Genomic DNA, 19,247 nt, shown 5'->3' with positions numbered 1-19,247 from the left:
CTCTCTCACTTCATCCCAGCTTACCCCTCCCCATGTCCTCAAGTCCATTCTCTACGTCTGCAGCTTTATTCCTGTCCTACCCCTAGGTTCATCAGAACCTTTTTTTTTTTTTTTTAGATTTCATATACATGTGTTAGCATATAGTATTTTTTTTCTCTTTCTGACTTACTTCACTCTGTACAACAGACTCTAGGTCCATCCACCTCACTACAAATAACTCAATTTTGTTACTTTTTATGGCCGAGTAATATTCCATTGTATATATGTGCCACATCTTCTTTATCCATTCATCTCTTGATAGACACTTAGGTTGCTTCCATGTCCTGGCTATTGTAAATAGTGCTGCAATGAACATAGTGGTACATGTCTCTTTTTGAATTATGGTTTTCTCAGGGTATATGCCCAGTAGTGGGATTGCTGGATCATGAGATTGATATTTGGTATTGGCACAAGTATGGAAAAATGAACACTTTCTCACATGGCTTGTATTATTTAACTTTAATATTTATGCTTTTTCCAGAGGACAGTTTGAAAGCCTTAAATAGTTTAGAACTTTTGGCAAGAAGTCTCCAATTTTAGAGTTTTGCTAAATAAATTGTACATATGAATAAAAAGGTTCATTGTGGTAATGGTTAGAATACAGAAAATTTTTTTAAATATCCTTCAGAAGCAGATATAATGTGATATATCTATACACTAAAATACAGTGATCCATTAAAAATCTTGGAAATTTAATCTATGATATATTCAATCAAAACTTTATTGTTACAAATCAACAATATATGTGATATTTGTTGATTTAGTATTTCATTATAAATTCTGTAAGTATAACTAAATATTAATATCAATATCTTAATTTCATAGCGAGAGAAAATCAATTAAAATCTTTTTACTTGACAACAATTTGTTACCTGAGATTAGGGTTTCATTTTTAATATGGGATTATTATGGGATTATATGGGATTATATCATTATCCTTTCTTAGTTTTCTGTGTCTTCTAAAATTACCACAATGCATGTGTTAAATTACTCCCTTTTGTAATTAGAAAATATAAATACCATTTATTAAACAGTAAAGCCATTCCACATCTTGCCTCTTATTTTCACCAAATAAGTAAGCAATTTACCTTGGTCTTTGTGGCTTCAGCGTTGGAAACTTCTGTGAGCTTTCAGCTGTGTCTACATTTTCTATGATTATTGCCCAGAGCACTAGAACTGAAGGTAAAGATAAATAAATTGCTCACATTCCTTTAGCTAAGGCTTTCTCTAGATTTAGGAAATAAATTGAACCACCCGTCTGGCTGTTTTGGTGCCTTTGAAGGTGGCTAAAGACTCTCACAGCCAAATTACTCACAGAATCCTCTGCTCTGATACATGCGGTCGGTGAAATGGATGAAGCCACTTTCTGCTGTCTGTTCATTCCAAATGAAACAGAGCATATATTTTGAGAGCTTTATGTTTAAAAGTTTTGTTTAACTGGAGCTCTTCAGAATAAGTATTGTGGTTCTTTTTAATGGGGAATCTGGAGGAAATAAAATGTAATCACCATTATGGCAAACTCTGTGCTAGTTATTTTATGAAATTAAAAAAAAACAAACTTTGCTATAATCTTGTTAGAGGGGTACCATTTTCTTGATTGTATAAGTAGGAAAATGTAACCAGAGTTTATCTGAGTAATACAAGTGTCCATCCAGGAAGTGACAAAAGTAAAATTTACAAATAATTGTTTTTTATGTTTTAAATTTAAACTTCCACAATCTTTTTACACTGGTTGAAAGACTAGGAAAGTGATTGACATGGTTATAATTGTCTCCTTATTTTTCCCCAAATGGGTGAAAAGTCTATCTTGTTGAGTGACAAAAGAAAATAGCCCTGCATCTCCTTTTTTTTTTTTTCCCCGCCTCTGCATTGCCTTTTCCATAAGGCAAGAAGACCAGTTTCTCTTGGAAATTATCTGGAACTACTGTTTTGTATAAACTCAGTTACCTAGGGCAGAAGAATTTAAAGAGGAACTCCTTTTCAGAACACAGAACAAAAGATCACCTTTATTTAAAAACTGGTTTCAGAAGATCCAGGAAATTGCTTAAATGAGATTCTTAACCTTTTATAGAAAATAAACATAATAAGAAGCTTCCCTTAGATGATAATAGTCAATTTTTTGTCTTTAGATTAACCGAAGGAATCGCAGCATATGGGAAGAGTATATACATCAAAGTCAGAACTTGACTCAAGTTGAGAGTCCATTATTTACTGGTCGTGCAATCTGTGTATTTTACAAAACTCTTAATCTTTAGTTCTAACATCTGTAAGATAGAAATAATAATTTCTACTTAAAAGATATATAACAAGATGCATGCGAAGGCATCTTCCTGAAATGTTAGATGCTGGATAAATGTGCTATCCCATGATAATCAGAAAATGATAAACCCTTCCCTCCTATGAAAATGATGGTTACAGAAAAGACTTTGTGTTAGAGACTAATTAAGTTTTTTTTTTTTTTTAACATCCTTATTGGAGTATAATTGCTTTACAATGGTATATTAGTTTCTGCTTTATAACAAAGTGAATCAGCTATACACATACATATATCCCCATTTAAGCTGCCAGAGAAGTGGTTTATATCTGTAACAGCCAGAGGATTCATTTTATTTTGAATGGATAGGCTACATTATGTGACAGTAACAAACGACCCGCTTCCCCTCCAATTTCAGTGGCTTTTAACAACAGAGGTTTATGTATTGTACATGTTTTGTGTCTCTCATGACTCGACTAGGGCAAGTGTTCTAGATCCTCCTTGTAGGCTGTGGATGCAGCCACCATTTTTAATGTTGCTCATGGCAGTGGCAATGGAAAAGAGACAGTACGGGAAATTGTCACTAGTTTTTAAAATATTCCAATTCTAACGGCACCTGTCTCTTTTGCTTACATTTCCTTGGCGAAAGCAAGTCTTGCTGCCACACTCACCCTCAGTGGGGCATGGAAGTTCAAGTCTACATATAATGAATAGGTTTATTATTTTATTTTAAAAGGAATTCGTAAATTATATGTCAAAGTCACAGCAGTTTTAATTCATAATAGCAAAATATCAATCAATATAATGCATATTTTTTTTAAAAAAGCCCTTTGGGTGCTAAATGTAAAGGGTTTCTGAGACCTAAAAGTTTGAGGACAACTGGCTGAAACTATTCCCTCTCACTGAAATGTCCTTTCCTCTTTCTCTTGTTGCTGCAATTCTGTATGTCCTTTCAGGATGAAATCAAATATTACTTCTATGAAAACTTTCTCAGATTACACTCCAACACCAGGAAAACTTGTTCCTACCATACCATCTATTGCCTTTATCGTTCATTTCTAGCATACAGGTGTAGTGATTTCAGAATTGTTAACCTATATCCCCAGGGGAAACAACTTTCTCGACTAAAGTGTGGAGTGTATGTACTATTGCTTTGGCATTTAGAATTTCAGACTCCACTTATTTTCAGAGTCAGGTCAGCACCTTTTACCCCCGCTCCTGTCAGTGAGGTTGTTTCATACATTTGTAACCCAGTTCGATTCTGCACTCTATTCTGGGATCCCTCAGCCTTCTAAATAATATTTTTTAAGTTGTATACATTAAAGTTCACTCTTTGTGCTGTAAAGTTTCAAGGATTTTGACAAATGTGTAGCATGTACCCACTGTCACGGTATCATATGGAATAGTTTCACGACACTAAATAATCTCTTGTGCCTCCACTCTGTAACACCTCCCCGCCACACACACATACACACCCACCAAACACACACATACACGAACCTCAAACTCCTGGCAACTACTAATCTGTTTATTATCTCTGTATTTTTGCTTTTTCCAGAATGTCTTATAAATGCATCAGTATATAGCCTTTTCAGGCTGGCTGACTCCCATTAGCAATAGGCATTTATGATTCACCGAAGTCTTACATGGCTTGATAGCTCATTTCTTTTTATTGATGAATAATATTCCATTGGGTGGCTGGGCTACAGTTTGTTTATTCATTTACCTATTCAAGAAGATCTTGGGTGCCTCCATTTTTTGGCAATTATTAATAAAGCAACTATAAACATTTCCATGCAGGCTTTCATGTAGACACACATTTTAAAATTAGTTGGGTAAATATCAACAAGCACAATTACTGGAATGGTATGGTAAGGGTATGCTTAGTTTTGGTCATTTTCCTACATTGGGCTGGTAGGCTTCTGTTATCACACAGGTGACTTCCCTTCATCCCATCTTTTTAATACTTTTACATCTGGAGATCTTCACCTTTCTCTAAGCTCTTCTACCTAGATTCTTAAGCCTGGACTTTTCCTACCATCTATCTAGCTCTTTGGTTTTCTCCCTCTCCTTCAATTCAACAACATGGGTATGGACCCAGCTCGTCCCCAAAGCCTGCGTGGCCCCAAAGCATCCAATTCTAGGGAATCTTCACCAATGCCTGAGATTTATGGGCCTGAAGAAAATTATGTGTCCTTGCAAATGTCATCTGCTGAGACCCACGACATGGAGACTGGACAGTCCTGATTCTTCTGCAAGCCCCAGAGTAAAACTACTGTCCATAGCTGCAGACAAGAGCACAGAGAAGAAGGAAGAGAAGGTCCTGGTCAAGAAACAGAAGACCAGAACCGCGTTCTCTCAGACGCAGCTGTGTGTGCTCAATGACAGATTTCAGAGGCAGAAATACCTCAGCCTCCAGCAAATGCAAGAACTTTCCAACATCCTGAACCTTAGCTACAAACAGGTTAAGACCTGGTTCCAGAACCAGAGAATGAAACGTAAGAGCTGGCAGAAAAACAACTGGCCGAGGAATAGCAACATTGTGACTCAGGGCCCAGCAACTACAGAATACCCGGGCTTCTATTCCTACCACCAAGGATGCCTGGTGAACTCTTCCGGAAACCTGCCCATGTGGGGGTAACAAGACCTGGAATAACCCAAGTTGGAGCAACCAGAGCTGGAACAGTCAATCCTGGAGCAAACACCCTTGGAACAGTCAGACCTGGTGCCCCCAAGCCTGGAATAACTAGACTTGGAACAATCAATTCAACAACTATTGAGGAATAGTTGAGGAATTCCTGCAGCCCCAGATCCAGTTCCAGCAAAATTCTCCTGTCAGGCCACCTTGGAAACTGCTGGGGAAAGCTATAACATAATACAGCAAACTGCTAAGTATTTCAATTCCCAACAGCAAATCATGGATTTATTCCCAAATTACTCTCTGAACATACAGCCTGAAGATTTGTAACGATGGCTGTATTATTCAATTTCAATTTGAGCCGTGACTGTATTACTTCCCTAGAAATTTTCTTTTACAATTATGTATCTCTCTGCCTTGATAAGCTGCTTTTCATTGTGCCTTTTGTGTCAATTTGGGGGTGTATGATTGGTGTCTAATCAAAGAGGTTTCAGAAGCATTGGCTTCTACGGACAACATGATAAAAGATGACTGCGGCTATAGATAACTAGGTTATAATACTATTTTTTGGATATCTTTAGGATCTAGAGCCTAACCTCAAGAAGAGGAAGCAAAAGTACAAAGATGTGTGATGAAGGATTATTCATATTTTCTAGGATGGGGAGGCTTTACTTGTTAAGAACCTCAGTTGTTAAGGTGAAGGGTTAAGCTACAATGTGCTTCACTGATTTCCTCTACCCCTTTTTGCTATTTTACTACAACCCCTCATTTTTTCACCACTCTAGTATTTATAGAAAGATGTTTTGATTTGTCCACATCATAATACTACCAGTTGGCTGGTTCGTTTATAAGTACCAATAAATAAAAAAATTACCCATTTAAAAAAAAAAAAAAAAGAGTATGCTTAGTTTTGTAAGAAACTGCCCAGCTATCTTCCAAAGTGGCTATACCATTTGCACTCCTAACTGCAATGCATTCCTGCTGCTTACCAGCAATCCTTACCAGCAATTAATATTGTCAGCTTTTCTCTATTTTTTTCTTTCTGGTAGTTGTGTAGTGATGTCTCCATAAATTTTTTAAACATCTTTATTGGAGTATAATTGCTTTACAATGTTGTGTTAGTTTCTGCTGTATAACAAAGTGAATCAGCTATATGTATACCTATATCCCCATATCCCCTCCCTCTTGCACCTCCCTCCCACCCTCCCTATCCCACCTCTCTAGGTGGTCACAAAGCACTGAGCTGATCTCCCTGTGCTATGCAGCTGCTTTCCACTAGCTACCTATTTTACATTTGGTAGTATATATATTTCAATGCTACTCTCTCACTTCGTCCCAGATTACCCTCGCCCCTGCCCCGTGTTCTCAAGTCGATTCTCTACGTCTGCATCTTTATTCCTGTCCTGCCCCTAGGTTCATCAGATCCATTTTTTTTTTAAGATTCCGTATATATGTGTTAGCATACGGTATTTGTTTTTCTCTTTCTGATTTATTTCACTCTGTAGGACAGACTCTAGGTCCATTCGCCTAACTACAAATAACTCAATTTCATTTCTTTCTTTTTTTTTTTAACATCTTTATTGGAGTATAATTGCTTTACAATGGTGTGTTAGTTTCTGCTTTATAACAAAGTGAATTTAATTTCTTTTTATGGCTAATATTCCATTGTATATATGTGCCACATCTTCTTTATCCATTCATCTGTTGATGGACACTTAGTCCATACATTTTTAATATTGCTTGTTTTGTGTTTATGTGAGAGCCATAATTTTAACTTTCTGAAAAGTACTGACAATTTTACTTCTAGTCTCTCTTTGGTATATAAACCCAACTTTTATGAATGATATGGGAAACAGTCAGAATATGCAATTATATGATCTTCTGGAAAGAATATGGGTATGTATCTGTTTGTGTGTGTGTTGATATAAAGCTGTTATTTATCATATTTAGTCAATTCAAATAGTAGATATATGGATTTAATTAAAAATAAGCAAGTTAATTTGATTTTGCTTTATTTTTCTCTGACATCCACCAGTTAAGAGGAGACAATAGAGATTAATTCACTAAACCACTGGTATTGATTTATTTTCCTCCAAAGCCTTAGGAAAGCACATGCTGTATGAAATTATTGAGGTTATTGTGCAAAGCTGCTGCTGAATCTGAGATACTTGACAGCCACAGAATAAGGAGAAAACTCAGTGTGCTATGTGCTTTGTGCTAAGATAAGTTCAGTTATTTTCAGATCCCTTTCATTTCAGTTGCTATTTAGGATTTATATAATTTGATAACACACTGTTGAGGGCTTATAGATTAACCTGAAATTCATAGACTTTATGGTGAAAAACTTCAAGACATTATAGGCTTACAAGAAACAGTTTTCAGGCTGATAATTATAGAGTTAGGATCAGTAGGGTTTTAAATGGAGAGTGATTGGAGTACAAATGTTATTGGGGGGAAAAGGGATAAGTCAATATGAGATTTGGGGGAAGCTCTTACTGCTTTGATTAATATTTCACCATTCTCATATGAGCTTCAGCACCAAGATAGCAATAAAATAGTTCTATAGTTCTTTTCACCAAAAGAGTCTGGAATTTATTTAAGGAAGTAAGCATGGCTTACTGGCTGCATTTGTTATAAAAAAAATTTTTTTTAAATTAAACTAATTCTTTACGAATTGGCCCAACATGATGCTAGAAAAGAGATAACAGGATGATTATACTAGAGAGCCACTCAGTATGGGGCCAATCTGACCAATATGTCCCATTATTACCAGCAAAGGGTAGCTTCATTTTTCTCACTACCAAGTCAGACCCATCAATGCTTAGGAGGTCTCAGCATCCTTTTCCTCTTGTTTGATGAGATGATTGAATGCAGATACAGACAACAACCTGAGTGGTGATGTAAGCTGTTGAGTATTCATTTGATTTTAAGCATCTTAATAACTACAGTATAGAATAATTATATCTCCTAATTTATACATTCATTATACATTACATCTCTGGAAAGCAGAAGAGAGAAAAATAGTACAATCTTAATATCTGGGCTTTGTTGTCACGGAGACAAGAGTTGGAATCATGCTCTGCTGCTTATGATCTTGAGAAAGTTACATAACTTCTTAGAAATTCATTTTTTTCACCTGTAAAATTGAGACGGTAATATTTATCTGAGTTTTAGTGAGAATTAAATGAAAGGACTAGCGCTTTATAATCACTTAAAAAATAATCTCCCTTCTTCCTCAATTTAGTAATTAAAAATCAGTTCTCGAGTACTTCATTGTCACTTGCCTCATGACCTCCTTTTTCTTCAAAAGAAAAAAAAATAGAATTAGGAAATAATGTTTACAGACTGATTTTATTGGGAAAAAATTAGCAAAAGTAGTATAAGAAATATCCACTCCCCCGGCCACCAAAAGAAACAGACTGATATGTCTTCACAGGAGCATTCTGTCACATCTTTAAGGATCAGATCATTCCAATGCTATTATCTCTTCCATAGCAGCCAGATTGGACATAAATAAAGGAGGCAATTTAAAAATTCTTTTTAAAGTTGGCATTACCTTGCTACCAAAATGTGACAAAGACTGCACACACATACAAAAATTATGGATTTATATTACTATAAATATTGATTAAAAATCACAAACAAAATATTAGCAAATAGAATTCAGTAGCCCATTAAAAAACTAACACATCATGACCAATCGGGTTTTATAACAGGAATACAATATTCGGTCAACATTAGGAAATATATTAATATAATGTATTATATAGATCTATGTTTTGAAATAAATTATATGATCATATGCTTATATGCTAGAACATTTTTTTTCAAATTCCACACCAATTCTTGATTTTAAGTGTCAGTAAGATTGGAATGAATTGATCCTTCTCAGTATGACAAACTATTTATATCTCAAAAAAAGGACCAGTGTCATGCTCAACAAGGACACACTAAAGTTAGGAATAAGGTAAAAATGCCCACCACCATACATATAGCTTAACATTGTACCAAGATATTAAACAATAAAATTTTACGAAAGAAAGAAGTTAGAAGTATAAGAATTTAAAAGAAGGCAAAGAGATCACTATTTGCATATGACATGATTGTATACCCAGAAAAACCCAAGAGAATCAACTGAAAAAAGATCTTTATATGATAACATAATTCAGTAAGTTTGTGGGGTTAAAAAAAATACACAGATGTCAGCAGCTTTGTCAAGTAGGAACAACAACAACAAAAAACAGTTAAATGATAGAAGTAAATAAAATAAATATTATTGATGAAGATACAATACTCAGGAAGAAATCTGCAAAATCTTCATGGGAGAAACTTGGAAACAGTTATTTTATCACTTTAATGCTATGCTGATAAAATAACACTTGGTATCCTAGGGATTCTAAAGTTCACATGTAAAAACAAATAAGAAATATTAGGAAAGCAACGTCGGGGGAGAAGAAGGAAGAATACAGAGAAAGAATTAGTCTTAAAACAAATTACTAAAATATAGTACTGGTGTTTGGATGGATCAATAGGACAATAGTCTATGGAATAACTGAGTTGTGAAGCAGACAGCTATAAAAGATAACGTTGGATCCATGTTTCACATTACACATTAGTATAAACTTTAAATTAAACAAGTATTTAAATGTGAAAAATAAACCATACAAGTTTAGAAGACTACATGGGAGGATTTCTCTATAATTTTGGAGTGAGGGTGCCTGTTCTAACTTACTCAAAAGGAAAAAATGGTAAATTTGATTACTTAAACAGTACAAAGTTTTGCAAGGTAAAAAAAAAAAATTATATATATATATATGTATATATACATAATATATATACATGGCAAAGTTAAAAGACAATCAACAAATTGGAAAAAATTTGCAACTCATAACACAGGAGAAAAAGACGCTCTACAGGAAGTTGAGAAGAAGAATATTAATAACCTCCAAAAGAAAAATGAGCTAGGGATGTAAACACAGAGCTCATAGAAAAAGTACAAACGTCCCTTAAACATGCAAAAAGCTGCTAAATCTCACTTATGATAAAAGAACTGCAAATTAAAACTAAATTTCAGTACCAGATTTCATTTTTCAGATAAACAAAAATCCCCGAAGTTTGGCAACAGCCATTTTGGTGAGGATATGGGAAAATAGACTCATTTCATTTTTCTCAGGTGACACTACAGAATAGTACAATGGCTAACAAAGGTAATTTGGCAATTTCTCTCTAAGTGAGAAATGCTTTACCTTTTGATTCAGCAATCTCACTCCTTGGAATTTATTCAACAGATGTATCTGCACATGTATAAGACGGTATGTACGGAAGATTACTCATCCGGTATTGTAATAGCAAAACATTAGAAACAAGCCAAGATTCCATCAACAGGAGAATGGTTAAATGATCTACAGTACATCGACAAGATGAAATACTATGTCGTTATAGGAAATAGAGATGAAATTCTCTATTTACATATATGAACAGTTTTATGAGATATAAGTGAAAAAAAGCAAGATTCAGATCAAAGCGTATGATATTTTTTGATGTACAAGAGGAAACTTAGAATATGTGTTCATATGTTCTTATACTTGCATAGAAACACTGGAGGGATACATAACAATTAAAAGTTGTTTGCAGCTGGAGATGTGGTGTGGGTCTGAGGATAGAAGTAAGATTGAGATATTTTACAGATGAGCGCTTTTTTTTTTTAAACTTCTTTAAACCACATGAATATTTCTTATTAAAAATGTTTTTCATTTTGGGTTTTGACAATACTTCTTTCCACCAATATCTGGGGTCAAATATTTAGGCTTGTGTATTGTCCCCTGGAAAATGCAAAAGTGACCCTACACTCACTGATCCCTTCACACACATTTCACCTTTGAAAGTGAAATTATTTAATGATGTTCTCTGGCTATTCAGACCCCAGGAAACAAAAAGCCTGCTTTTGCCTTGTATATTCCCCTGTTGAGTTTCCATCTGAGTGATAGAATGCTCTGGGTTTACCTGTGTTTGCAGGCAGAAAACAACAGCAAGCATGCAGCACTCATTTTCCAATATATTTCCTTCTCCACTGATTCTTGAAAAGGTTCCTCCAGGTAAAACTGGTTAGGCTTCTTTGGTGCTTTCCAAAGATGTCAGATGCAGGCTACAGCCATTGAGTTTTGTTTTGTTTTGTTTTTAATTGATTGAAGTATAGCACTGGGCTCCCTGACTACCATCTCCTTTCTGAGAGTCTGTATCTTTAAATATTAAGAGAGAATGAACATGTTGCTAATGTTGACAATCAGCTACTTTTTACTGTTTAACCACACATGGTCACAAATAAAAAGTGAAGGACTATTCTGAGTATGGTTAATGGGAAGTAAGCACTAAGACATGAAAGGTGCTGCAACCACTATCTGAAGAAAAAGAATTCACTCAATATGATTTCTTACCTTCATTTCAAATTCCCTCTCATTCTATATGAAATATTGAGTTAAGAGATGAAATAAATTCTTGTGACACTTCCCTTAAGAGTTCCCTTAAAAAGAAAAAGAGTCTTCTCTAAAAGAAAATTATTTTGCAATTATTCATGGAGTGCTTCATAATTCCCATAATTCTTTCTGAAGTTGCAAAAGCAGACGTCCAGATATATAGCAAATATCTAAAATAAAATGTTGTAACTGTTATAATTCCTCTGTTAATTAACACCTCTGTTAATACAAGAAAAATGTGATATAGGTTATGGTAAAATAGGAACCATGAATAAGAGTCACTGAGTTTCTCTGTATCCATTAGGGTAAATCAGGAAAGCAGTTTGCAATGAAGAATCTCTTGCGGAAATTAAAGTTTATACAATTTGAGGGAAAATCGGCTTCAGAGGGAAGTTGGTGGAACAGAGGAAAGTCACTAATGAGCTCTCTTGAAACAGGGGCACTGGAGGATAGGGTGGAGTTTGCAGGGAGATCTGGAATTCAGGCGTGTCCAGCCCATGGGGTTAGACTACAAAGGGAGGTGGTAGAAAAGTCTGTGGAAAGCTAGTTCCTCCCAATCTTGTTGCTGTTGGTCAGCAGAGCTAGCAGTTGGGAAAAAGAGGGGACACAGGACAGGAGAGGAAGAGAATGAACTGGGATTCACTAGCACCTCTATATCTGTCTTCTACTGCAGGGAAGAGCAAGGATAAACTCAAACTTGCATGCACCTACATGCCTGTCTCTCACTCCATCTAACCACGACAGCCTCAGAGAGTAATGGCTGCCAACACACTCTGCTTCCCAAATCTCACATAAATTTCACTTTTGCACCAATAGTACACCTGGACCATACAGGGAAGTGGATTCTTAGAAATGCAGTGTCAGCTTAGCCAACTTGACACTGAATGATAGCACCACACAGTACAATTCAATCAACAGGTACTGAGTACTTACTGTGCATCAGGTACTAATCTTATGTTCAGAGGTGAAAGACACTCTCTATCCTCACCAAATAAACCATTTATTAAGGGGACAAAATATGGGGAAAAAATATTGTAATCAGGGTGGGAAGAGTAACTGTCTAACACTGATGGTTGGGTAACTCAACACTATACTCAACCCATTTCTCTCTGGCTCATTATCTCTACCAGAGAAGATGAAAAAACTAATTATCAGTTTGACAGCCTCTTTTGTAGCTAGGAGTAATCACGTGACAAAATTATTGCAAATTGGATCTAACTGGAATTCTATTTGGTGCTTTGGAAAGGCATTGATTTGTTCTGATGATGGGAGAAAGCACAGCTGTACACCCTTTCTGGCTTTGAATGTGGATGTGAAGTCTGATACTATAGTGACCATCTTTCAAGTATGAGGGAAAAGCCAAGAGAATTTCAAAGATGCTGGCCTTGACGTTGCTGATCCACTAAATGCCAACAGACTTCACATTCTAGATTTCTTAATTAGTATGAAAAAACAAACTCATATTTATTTAAGCCCTTGTGCTTTGAGTTTCCCATTACTTGCAGTTAAATGCATCCCTAACTACTTCCTCTATAGAAATAGCTATAGTAAAAGAAAGAGAAAATAAAATCAAGAACAGCTTCCCTAAGGAAGACACAGATGAATTGCTTGTTTAATGTCAAGGTGGATAAAGATAGACAATTTTACCCAGGTATGTAAATACAAAACAACACAATATATAAGCAGGTATTTTATTACATTAAGGCAAAGATGTTTTTCAAAGTTCCTCCATGTCCCAGAAAGTTCAGTATATACCTTCCAGCTGAAAATTAAGGGAAATAAACAGAACCTAATGCTTTTAAACCTTCCCTAATGGCACTGAGATCTGAGTAGAGCAATATTCAGTGGACATTCCATCGTTGGTATTGGATGAATGCTTTGGAGAGAAACATTCAGGACTAGAAATTGCTGGTGAGAACAATGGACTACTATTGGCTGAAGTGTAAATGAGAGAAAATCAGCTAGGGACTGTAGTCAGTAGCCTAAAACATATAATATTTGTTGGTATGTGTGCCAGCACTTCTTTATGCATCAAAGACAGACATTTTATTTTCTCACTAGAGTCATCTGCTGATCCCAGACTCACCTTCAGAATCCTTCTCAACACAGGACTTCAGCTAGTCACTATCAGTTAGAATTGGTATGTGAGAAAAAAAATTACTTGGAGTCATGATCTTGAAATATTATCAGAGATCTGACTTGAAAATGAAAACCTTAGGGTAATCCTTACATTTCAGATTAATATAGAAACATAGGCATGTTTGGGATAAAACAAGAGTTTAATGGTGAAAGCCTTTTGTATCTGATAGTTCTGGGTTTGAATTCTGAATTTTGGATGCTGGTCAGGGGAATTTATCTCTCAGTTTGCACCCTCCTTAAAAATGGGGTACAAATACCTAACTCATAGATATATTGTAAGTAATAATTTATGTGAAAATATTATCTGTAAAATATCTATGATGATGATAATAATGAGTCAGATCTTTTTCATTGAACTCAAGGAGGAAAAAGCAGTTGCGAATATCAGATCACACTTTCATCAAATGGAAATTCTTGGGCCATATCTAATTTGAATGGCATTTAAGAATATATATGAAATTTACTCAGAAGAACCAAAAGGTAGAGAAGCAACTCAAAACCGCAAAACAGAAATACCACATTCCTTGGATTAAATATTTTTAAAAGGCTGTTTTAAGGGTAGAGGTACTAGGTCTTTGAAATGTGCAATTATTATGCAGAAAAGGATTAATGTGTCTGTCTTCACCTTGAATTTCTAACATTTAAATTTCTAGTTAGGTATATGACCAGCAATCCCTTCTACTTTCATCAAACATGTCCCACTAAGGGATAGATCCAGATTTTGTGAGATCTCAAGCACATACAATTTGTGTGTCTTTCTTTCATGAAAGGAATGCAAAAATTACAAATATAAAATTAGGTTTGAAAATGAATATTCAAGTAAAATAAGAAAAGAAATCACAATAAATTACTGTAATAAACGACTCAGGCCCCTTTTTCTGAGATCTCTTTAGGCAACTTACAAGTAATTCTTAGAGATGTTTTCTGGTTGCTACCTGGCTTTTCATACCTGAAACACTGCCCAACTCTTAACAACTCCCTGAAACACTGCCCAACTCTTATCAACTCCCAGCACTCACAGGGGCAGGAGGCAGTGGGGACACTGAAGCTGAAGATTCATCAAATTCACAGCAAATCTACCTCTGGTTCCATTCTAAGTCATTCTAGGTCATAATGAACTAGCAAAGCAATAGCAAGTTCAGTTCTTACTGCATTTGAATGTTTTTCTTTAAGCATTATGCATTTTTTTTGGATGCAGACAATTTTTAAAGTCTTTATTGAATTTGTTACAATACTGTTTCTGTTTTATGTTTTTGGTTTTTTGGCCACGAGGCATGTGGGATCTTAGTTCCCCGACCAGGGATCGAAACTGCACCCCCTGCATTGGAAGGTGAAGTCTTAACCACTGGACTGCCAGAGAAGTCCCATTAAGCGTTGTGCATTGGCAACCAAATTTAAAATAACTGCCTAGTCTACTTTTTAGTAACTTAGTCCTTCTAGAGGAGTTGTTTTCAACACTAGCCACACAAAATGATCCAGGGCACTGTTAAAAAATACCAGTGCCAGGGCCTCACTCCAAGAGTTTCTGATATAACTGGTCCTACTGGGGCCTAAGAATCAGTATTTAAAAGCTCTTGAGGTAGTTCTTCTGTGAAGCCAGGGTTAAGAATCACTGACCTAGGGAGTTGAAAGATTCTAAAATATTTATCATGTTTGGTTAATAAAATCTGCATTGTAACTGGTGGTTGAAAATTAAACAGTATATATCTATTAATTTCAGATTGCCGAAAAGATCAAACTGTATACAGATACTAAGTGCCCACTTAAGAATGACCCAAACAGGGGAGAGAGGAGGGACAGAAAGGAAATTTGGAAAACTTCCTATTTTCTTTTGTCCTAGAAAGTAGGAATCAGACAAATAAGAAAGGACACAATACATATTGATACACTTTTGTCGACTACAGTCACAAACTAAAAAGGGAACATTTAAAAATAAATGAAAAAGAAAAGCACTGAGCAAGGTAATGGAATATGAGTAGATGTTAAATATTCCTGGATGACTCAGAATTGCTAGTTGTAGCACATCTGTAGGTGGGTTTTTTTTTTTCAGACATCAAATTAATCTGACAGCATGACAGGTTATGACATGATAAGTTCTGTCATTTTTATTTTTCTTTCTTCCTTCTCTATCTGTTTTGTTTAATAGCAAACATGAATTTTCCTGGACACTACTGTAGCAGTTATCATTCAGCCATTCAGTCTATCAAGAGGAAGACAGGATGGCAAAATAATTAAATAAAATAAAACTGTAGTTCAATATAAGGTAAAAAAAGAAATTACTTGTCCCACTTAAAAAAAAAAAAAAGTAGAAAGTCAGTTTGGGAAAGAATAAAAAAAAATCTCCTATTTTTGATATTCAATGTGATTCCATTTAGCTCCAGAGTTGGCAAAGACTGAAAGGGAAAAATGGTGTCTGTACAGATCAAAATAGAGTCAAGAAAATGACCTAATTTAGTTGTTTTCAAAATTTCTTTTTGCTCTGGAATCCTTTATTTCAACAAAATCTTAGTCAAAAGCTCAATATGGAAAACGAAAATAACAGAGTTGGCCTGGGTGAGAAGAAACTCGGGAAAGTTGAGATAAGACCCTTGGTGGGTTGGGATGAATGTGCCTCATGACTTTTACACTTTCAGCAACCCTTGTAACACATCCTCAGAGCCATAAGAAAGATGTGGAAAACAGTTTGAAAGCCACTAATCCAGAGAATTCAGATTCCAGATTCTGCTGCTAACAAAAGAGCCTTTTTTTAAAGAGAAGATGATCTTTTTCACTGGTAACAATAGATATAAGCAAATAGTGCTTTTTAAAAAAAATTTTACTAATGTGCAAACTCTATGGCTCTAAAATAATCCATTAAAATGTGGAGCTGAATTTGTGGCACATTTACTGAGCACCTCTATATGTTAAGAATTCTACTAGAAGCTACAGGTATCAAGGACTAAGTAAAATGAAGGAGTGGGTAGAAAGGGAAGGGAGAAAGATCTTTTAATCAATTTTATTTATTGACTATTGCTTGACCATCTATTGTGTTCCAGACACTGTTCTAGACACTTAAAAAAAAGAAAAACAAAAACATAAAATTTCCTAACAACAAATAAGCCCTCCAAAGAACTTATGTTCCATCATGGGAAGATAAAAAATAAATAATAAACACTAGGAATAAGTGAGAAGGTGACATCCATGGAGTAAAAGGGTTTGGGAATGCTGGAGGTATAGTTACAATTTCAAGTAGGAAGATCACGATAAGTCTTCTTGAGAAGGCACATTTGAGAAAGACCTGAAGTAGAGAAAGGAGTAAACTATGAGGATATCTGAGAACACTATTCCAAGCAGAGAAAAGAACCAGTAGATAGGCCCTGTGTTGAGAGAGAGTTCTGTTGGAGGATTGGTGTGGTAACTAACATGACTTAAGAGAAAGATTAGTAGGACCTGGGGTCAGAAAGGTAAAGAGGTATGGATGGAGTGTGGTTAATCACACAGACCCCATAGACCATTGTATAGCTATTACTCTGAGTGAAATTGTGACCTAATCCAAGGATTTGAGCAGAGGAGTGATAAGCTTTGACTTTCATACTAAAAGGATTATTCTAGTTGCTGTGCTGAGATTAGGTAGGGTTTGGGGACAGGGTCAAGTATGGAAGCAAGAGGGCCATTTAGAAGGCCATTTGCAATAGCATAAGTGTGAAAATGAGGGTGGTTTAGATTAGGGAGGTGAAGAGATTTAGAAGTATTTTTGGATTTTTTAAGATGGAGATAATAGAATTTCATTGTCAACTGAATGGATGGATGGTATGAGAGAAAGAGTCAGGAGCCAAGGATTACTCCAAGATTTTTGGCCAGGGAAATTGGAATAATGGATCTCTCAATGCTTTTGCTCATTTTACTTCTTCCACTGATGATGGTTTCCCTTTAGTTTCTCCATTTTAAAATCCTATCAGTCTTTCAGGTAATGACTAATATGCTCTTTGCTTCCAGAAACCTTTCCTGTTCTCTCAAGATGAAAAGATTGTCTTTCTTTTCATACAGCCACAGTCTTTTTTGATGCCTTTCTCATGGTATATATCAATACCAACTTCATATTAGAACTTTTTGTGATGCTGTCTAGCTTTCCTACTAGACCGCCAGTATTTTCAGGAGAGGAAATAAAAGTTGATAACAAGCATGGTCCCTGACATATAAGAGAAGCACAATGTTAATGCATAAATGACATTTTCTGGAATATACTTGTGAGTTGAAATGTGGCCTTTTTTCATTCATCTGTATCCCTTTATTTACATTGGTAATTACTTTTTTCACAACACTTATAACCAGAATATAGATTCAATGGAGGACAAGGATTAGTTACTAAGGCTAATAGTTTGACAAAGAAGAGATGATGGTGGCTATTTTAATTTTGTGAAGAAAAGGGCAATCACAGGAAGTGGAGGAAAGCCTATTTTATTGAACACTTACTGTTATGTGTCAAGTGCTTTATGTCTGATCCTCTTTTACCCTCCAAAGTGTGTATAAGCTATGTGCTCAGTATTTCCATTTTGCAGATAAGAGAGATGATAATCAAAGAAGTGAAATAACCTCCAAAAGTCACATAATTCATGTGGTACAGGGACTCAAGTCCTTTGATCCTCAAATCTATGCCTTTTCCTTTTGTATCACACTGCCTCCCCAGATCTTTGGATTTTCTTTCCACACTATAAATTCAATGAAAATGTTTTGAAGGTTTATTTTATTTAAATTCAAATTTATGGAAAATTTAAAGTCAAGTAAACAACTCTGCATACAGGGTCTGGAGCAACTGATGGTTACCGGGGAACCTATTGTGAAGGGCACTGCAGGCTTCAGGTCAGGAAGCAAAAGTATAAGACTCCATGGTAGTTGGCACACACAAAGAATTATTTACATAAGCCCCACCTCCCTGATAAAAAAGTTCACCATAACATGGAAAGAAAATTACTTCTAATTAGAAGTAATAAAATGGTTCTTAAGCAGTTGACTTGCTTTTCACACTCCTTTCTAGGAAATATCTCTAGAAGCCCTAAAGCTGTTTCGATTCTGAATGTGTTTATTTTAATAAAGCTACTTTTTAAATGATCATACAGAATAGTAAGTTTTGAAAGACAGAACCTTCTCTGTTATAGCCCTGAAATTCAGAACAAAGTTGAGCAGTAAACTGATATTCAGAGAAGGTGTAAAAATAGAATCTTGGATCCCTCCTGGGCATTAGTATCACATTTTTTTTTCCTACAGAAGAAAGGAACTTTCTGTTACCTCATAGTCTCTCCATCAGCAACTGAGATCAAAGGAAAATAATCTTTTTTTAAGTTGGCATGGGAAATGTAGCCAGAAATTTGGCCAAAGTTTTGCCTTAGATTGGTTTAAGGCTGAGCTCAATCTGAGATGTTGAGAAGAGGGGAAATTTGCCATTTCCTGAAAATGCAAACTATAGTAATGATTCATCTTTTAACTAAATGCATTAAGGGCATACTCTGTGTCGAGGCCTGTGGCCAATAATTGGGATCCAGAGATAAAACAAAGAGTCCCCATCCTCAAGGGGCTCTTCTATCTGTTAGGTGAGTTACATGTAGAAATTTGGAGACTTGGGAGATAACAGGCTGGAGGTGGTTTAACTTACTTGGGTCATTTAATACAAGGCTTATACTTTTATAAGAAGGAAGTTTCCCTTCCCAAACTCGAAAGGAAAGGAAAA

At 35.5% G+C, this 19,247-nt stretch overlaps 1 pseudogene; it reads left to right on the top strand.

The window, feature by feature from the left end:
* The first annotated feature begins 4,378 nt into the window (after positions 1-4,378).
* Positions 4,379-5,261, top strand: LOC137771820 (homeobox protein NANOG pseudogene; annotated as a pseudogene).
* Positions 5,262-19,247: the final 13,986 nt, after the last annotated feature.

This window comes from Eschrichtius robustus, chromosome 11, assembly GCF_028021215.1.
Source record: "Eschrichtius robustus isolate mEscRob2 chromosome 11, mEscRob2.pri, whole genome shotgun sequence".
NCBI lineage: Eukaryota > Metazoa > Chordata > Mammalia > Artiodactyla > Eschrichtiidae > Eschrichtius > Eschrichtius robustus.
Note: the sequence above shows the minus strand (reverse complement) of the source record. Positions and strands in the feature narration are given on the sequence as shown.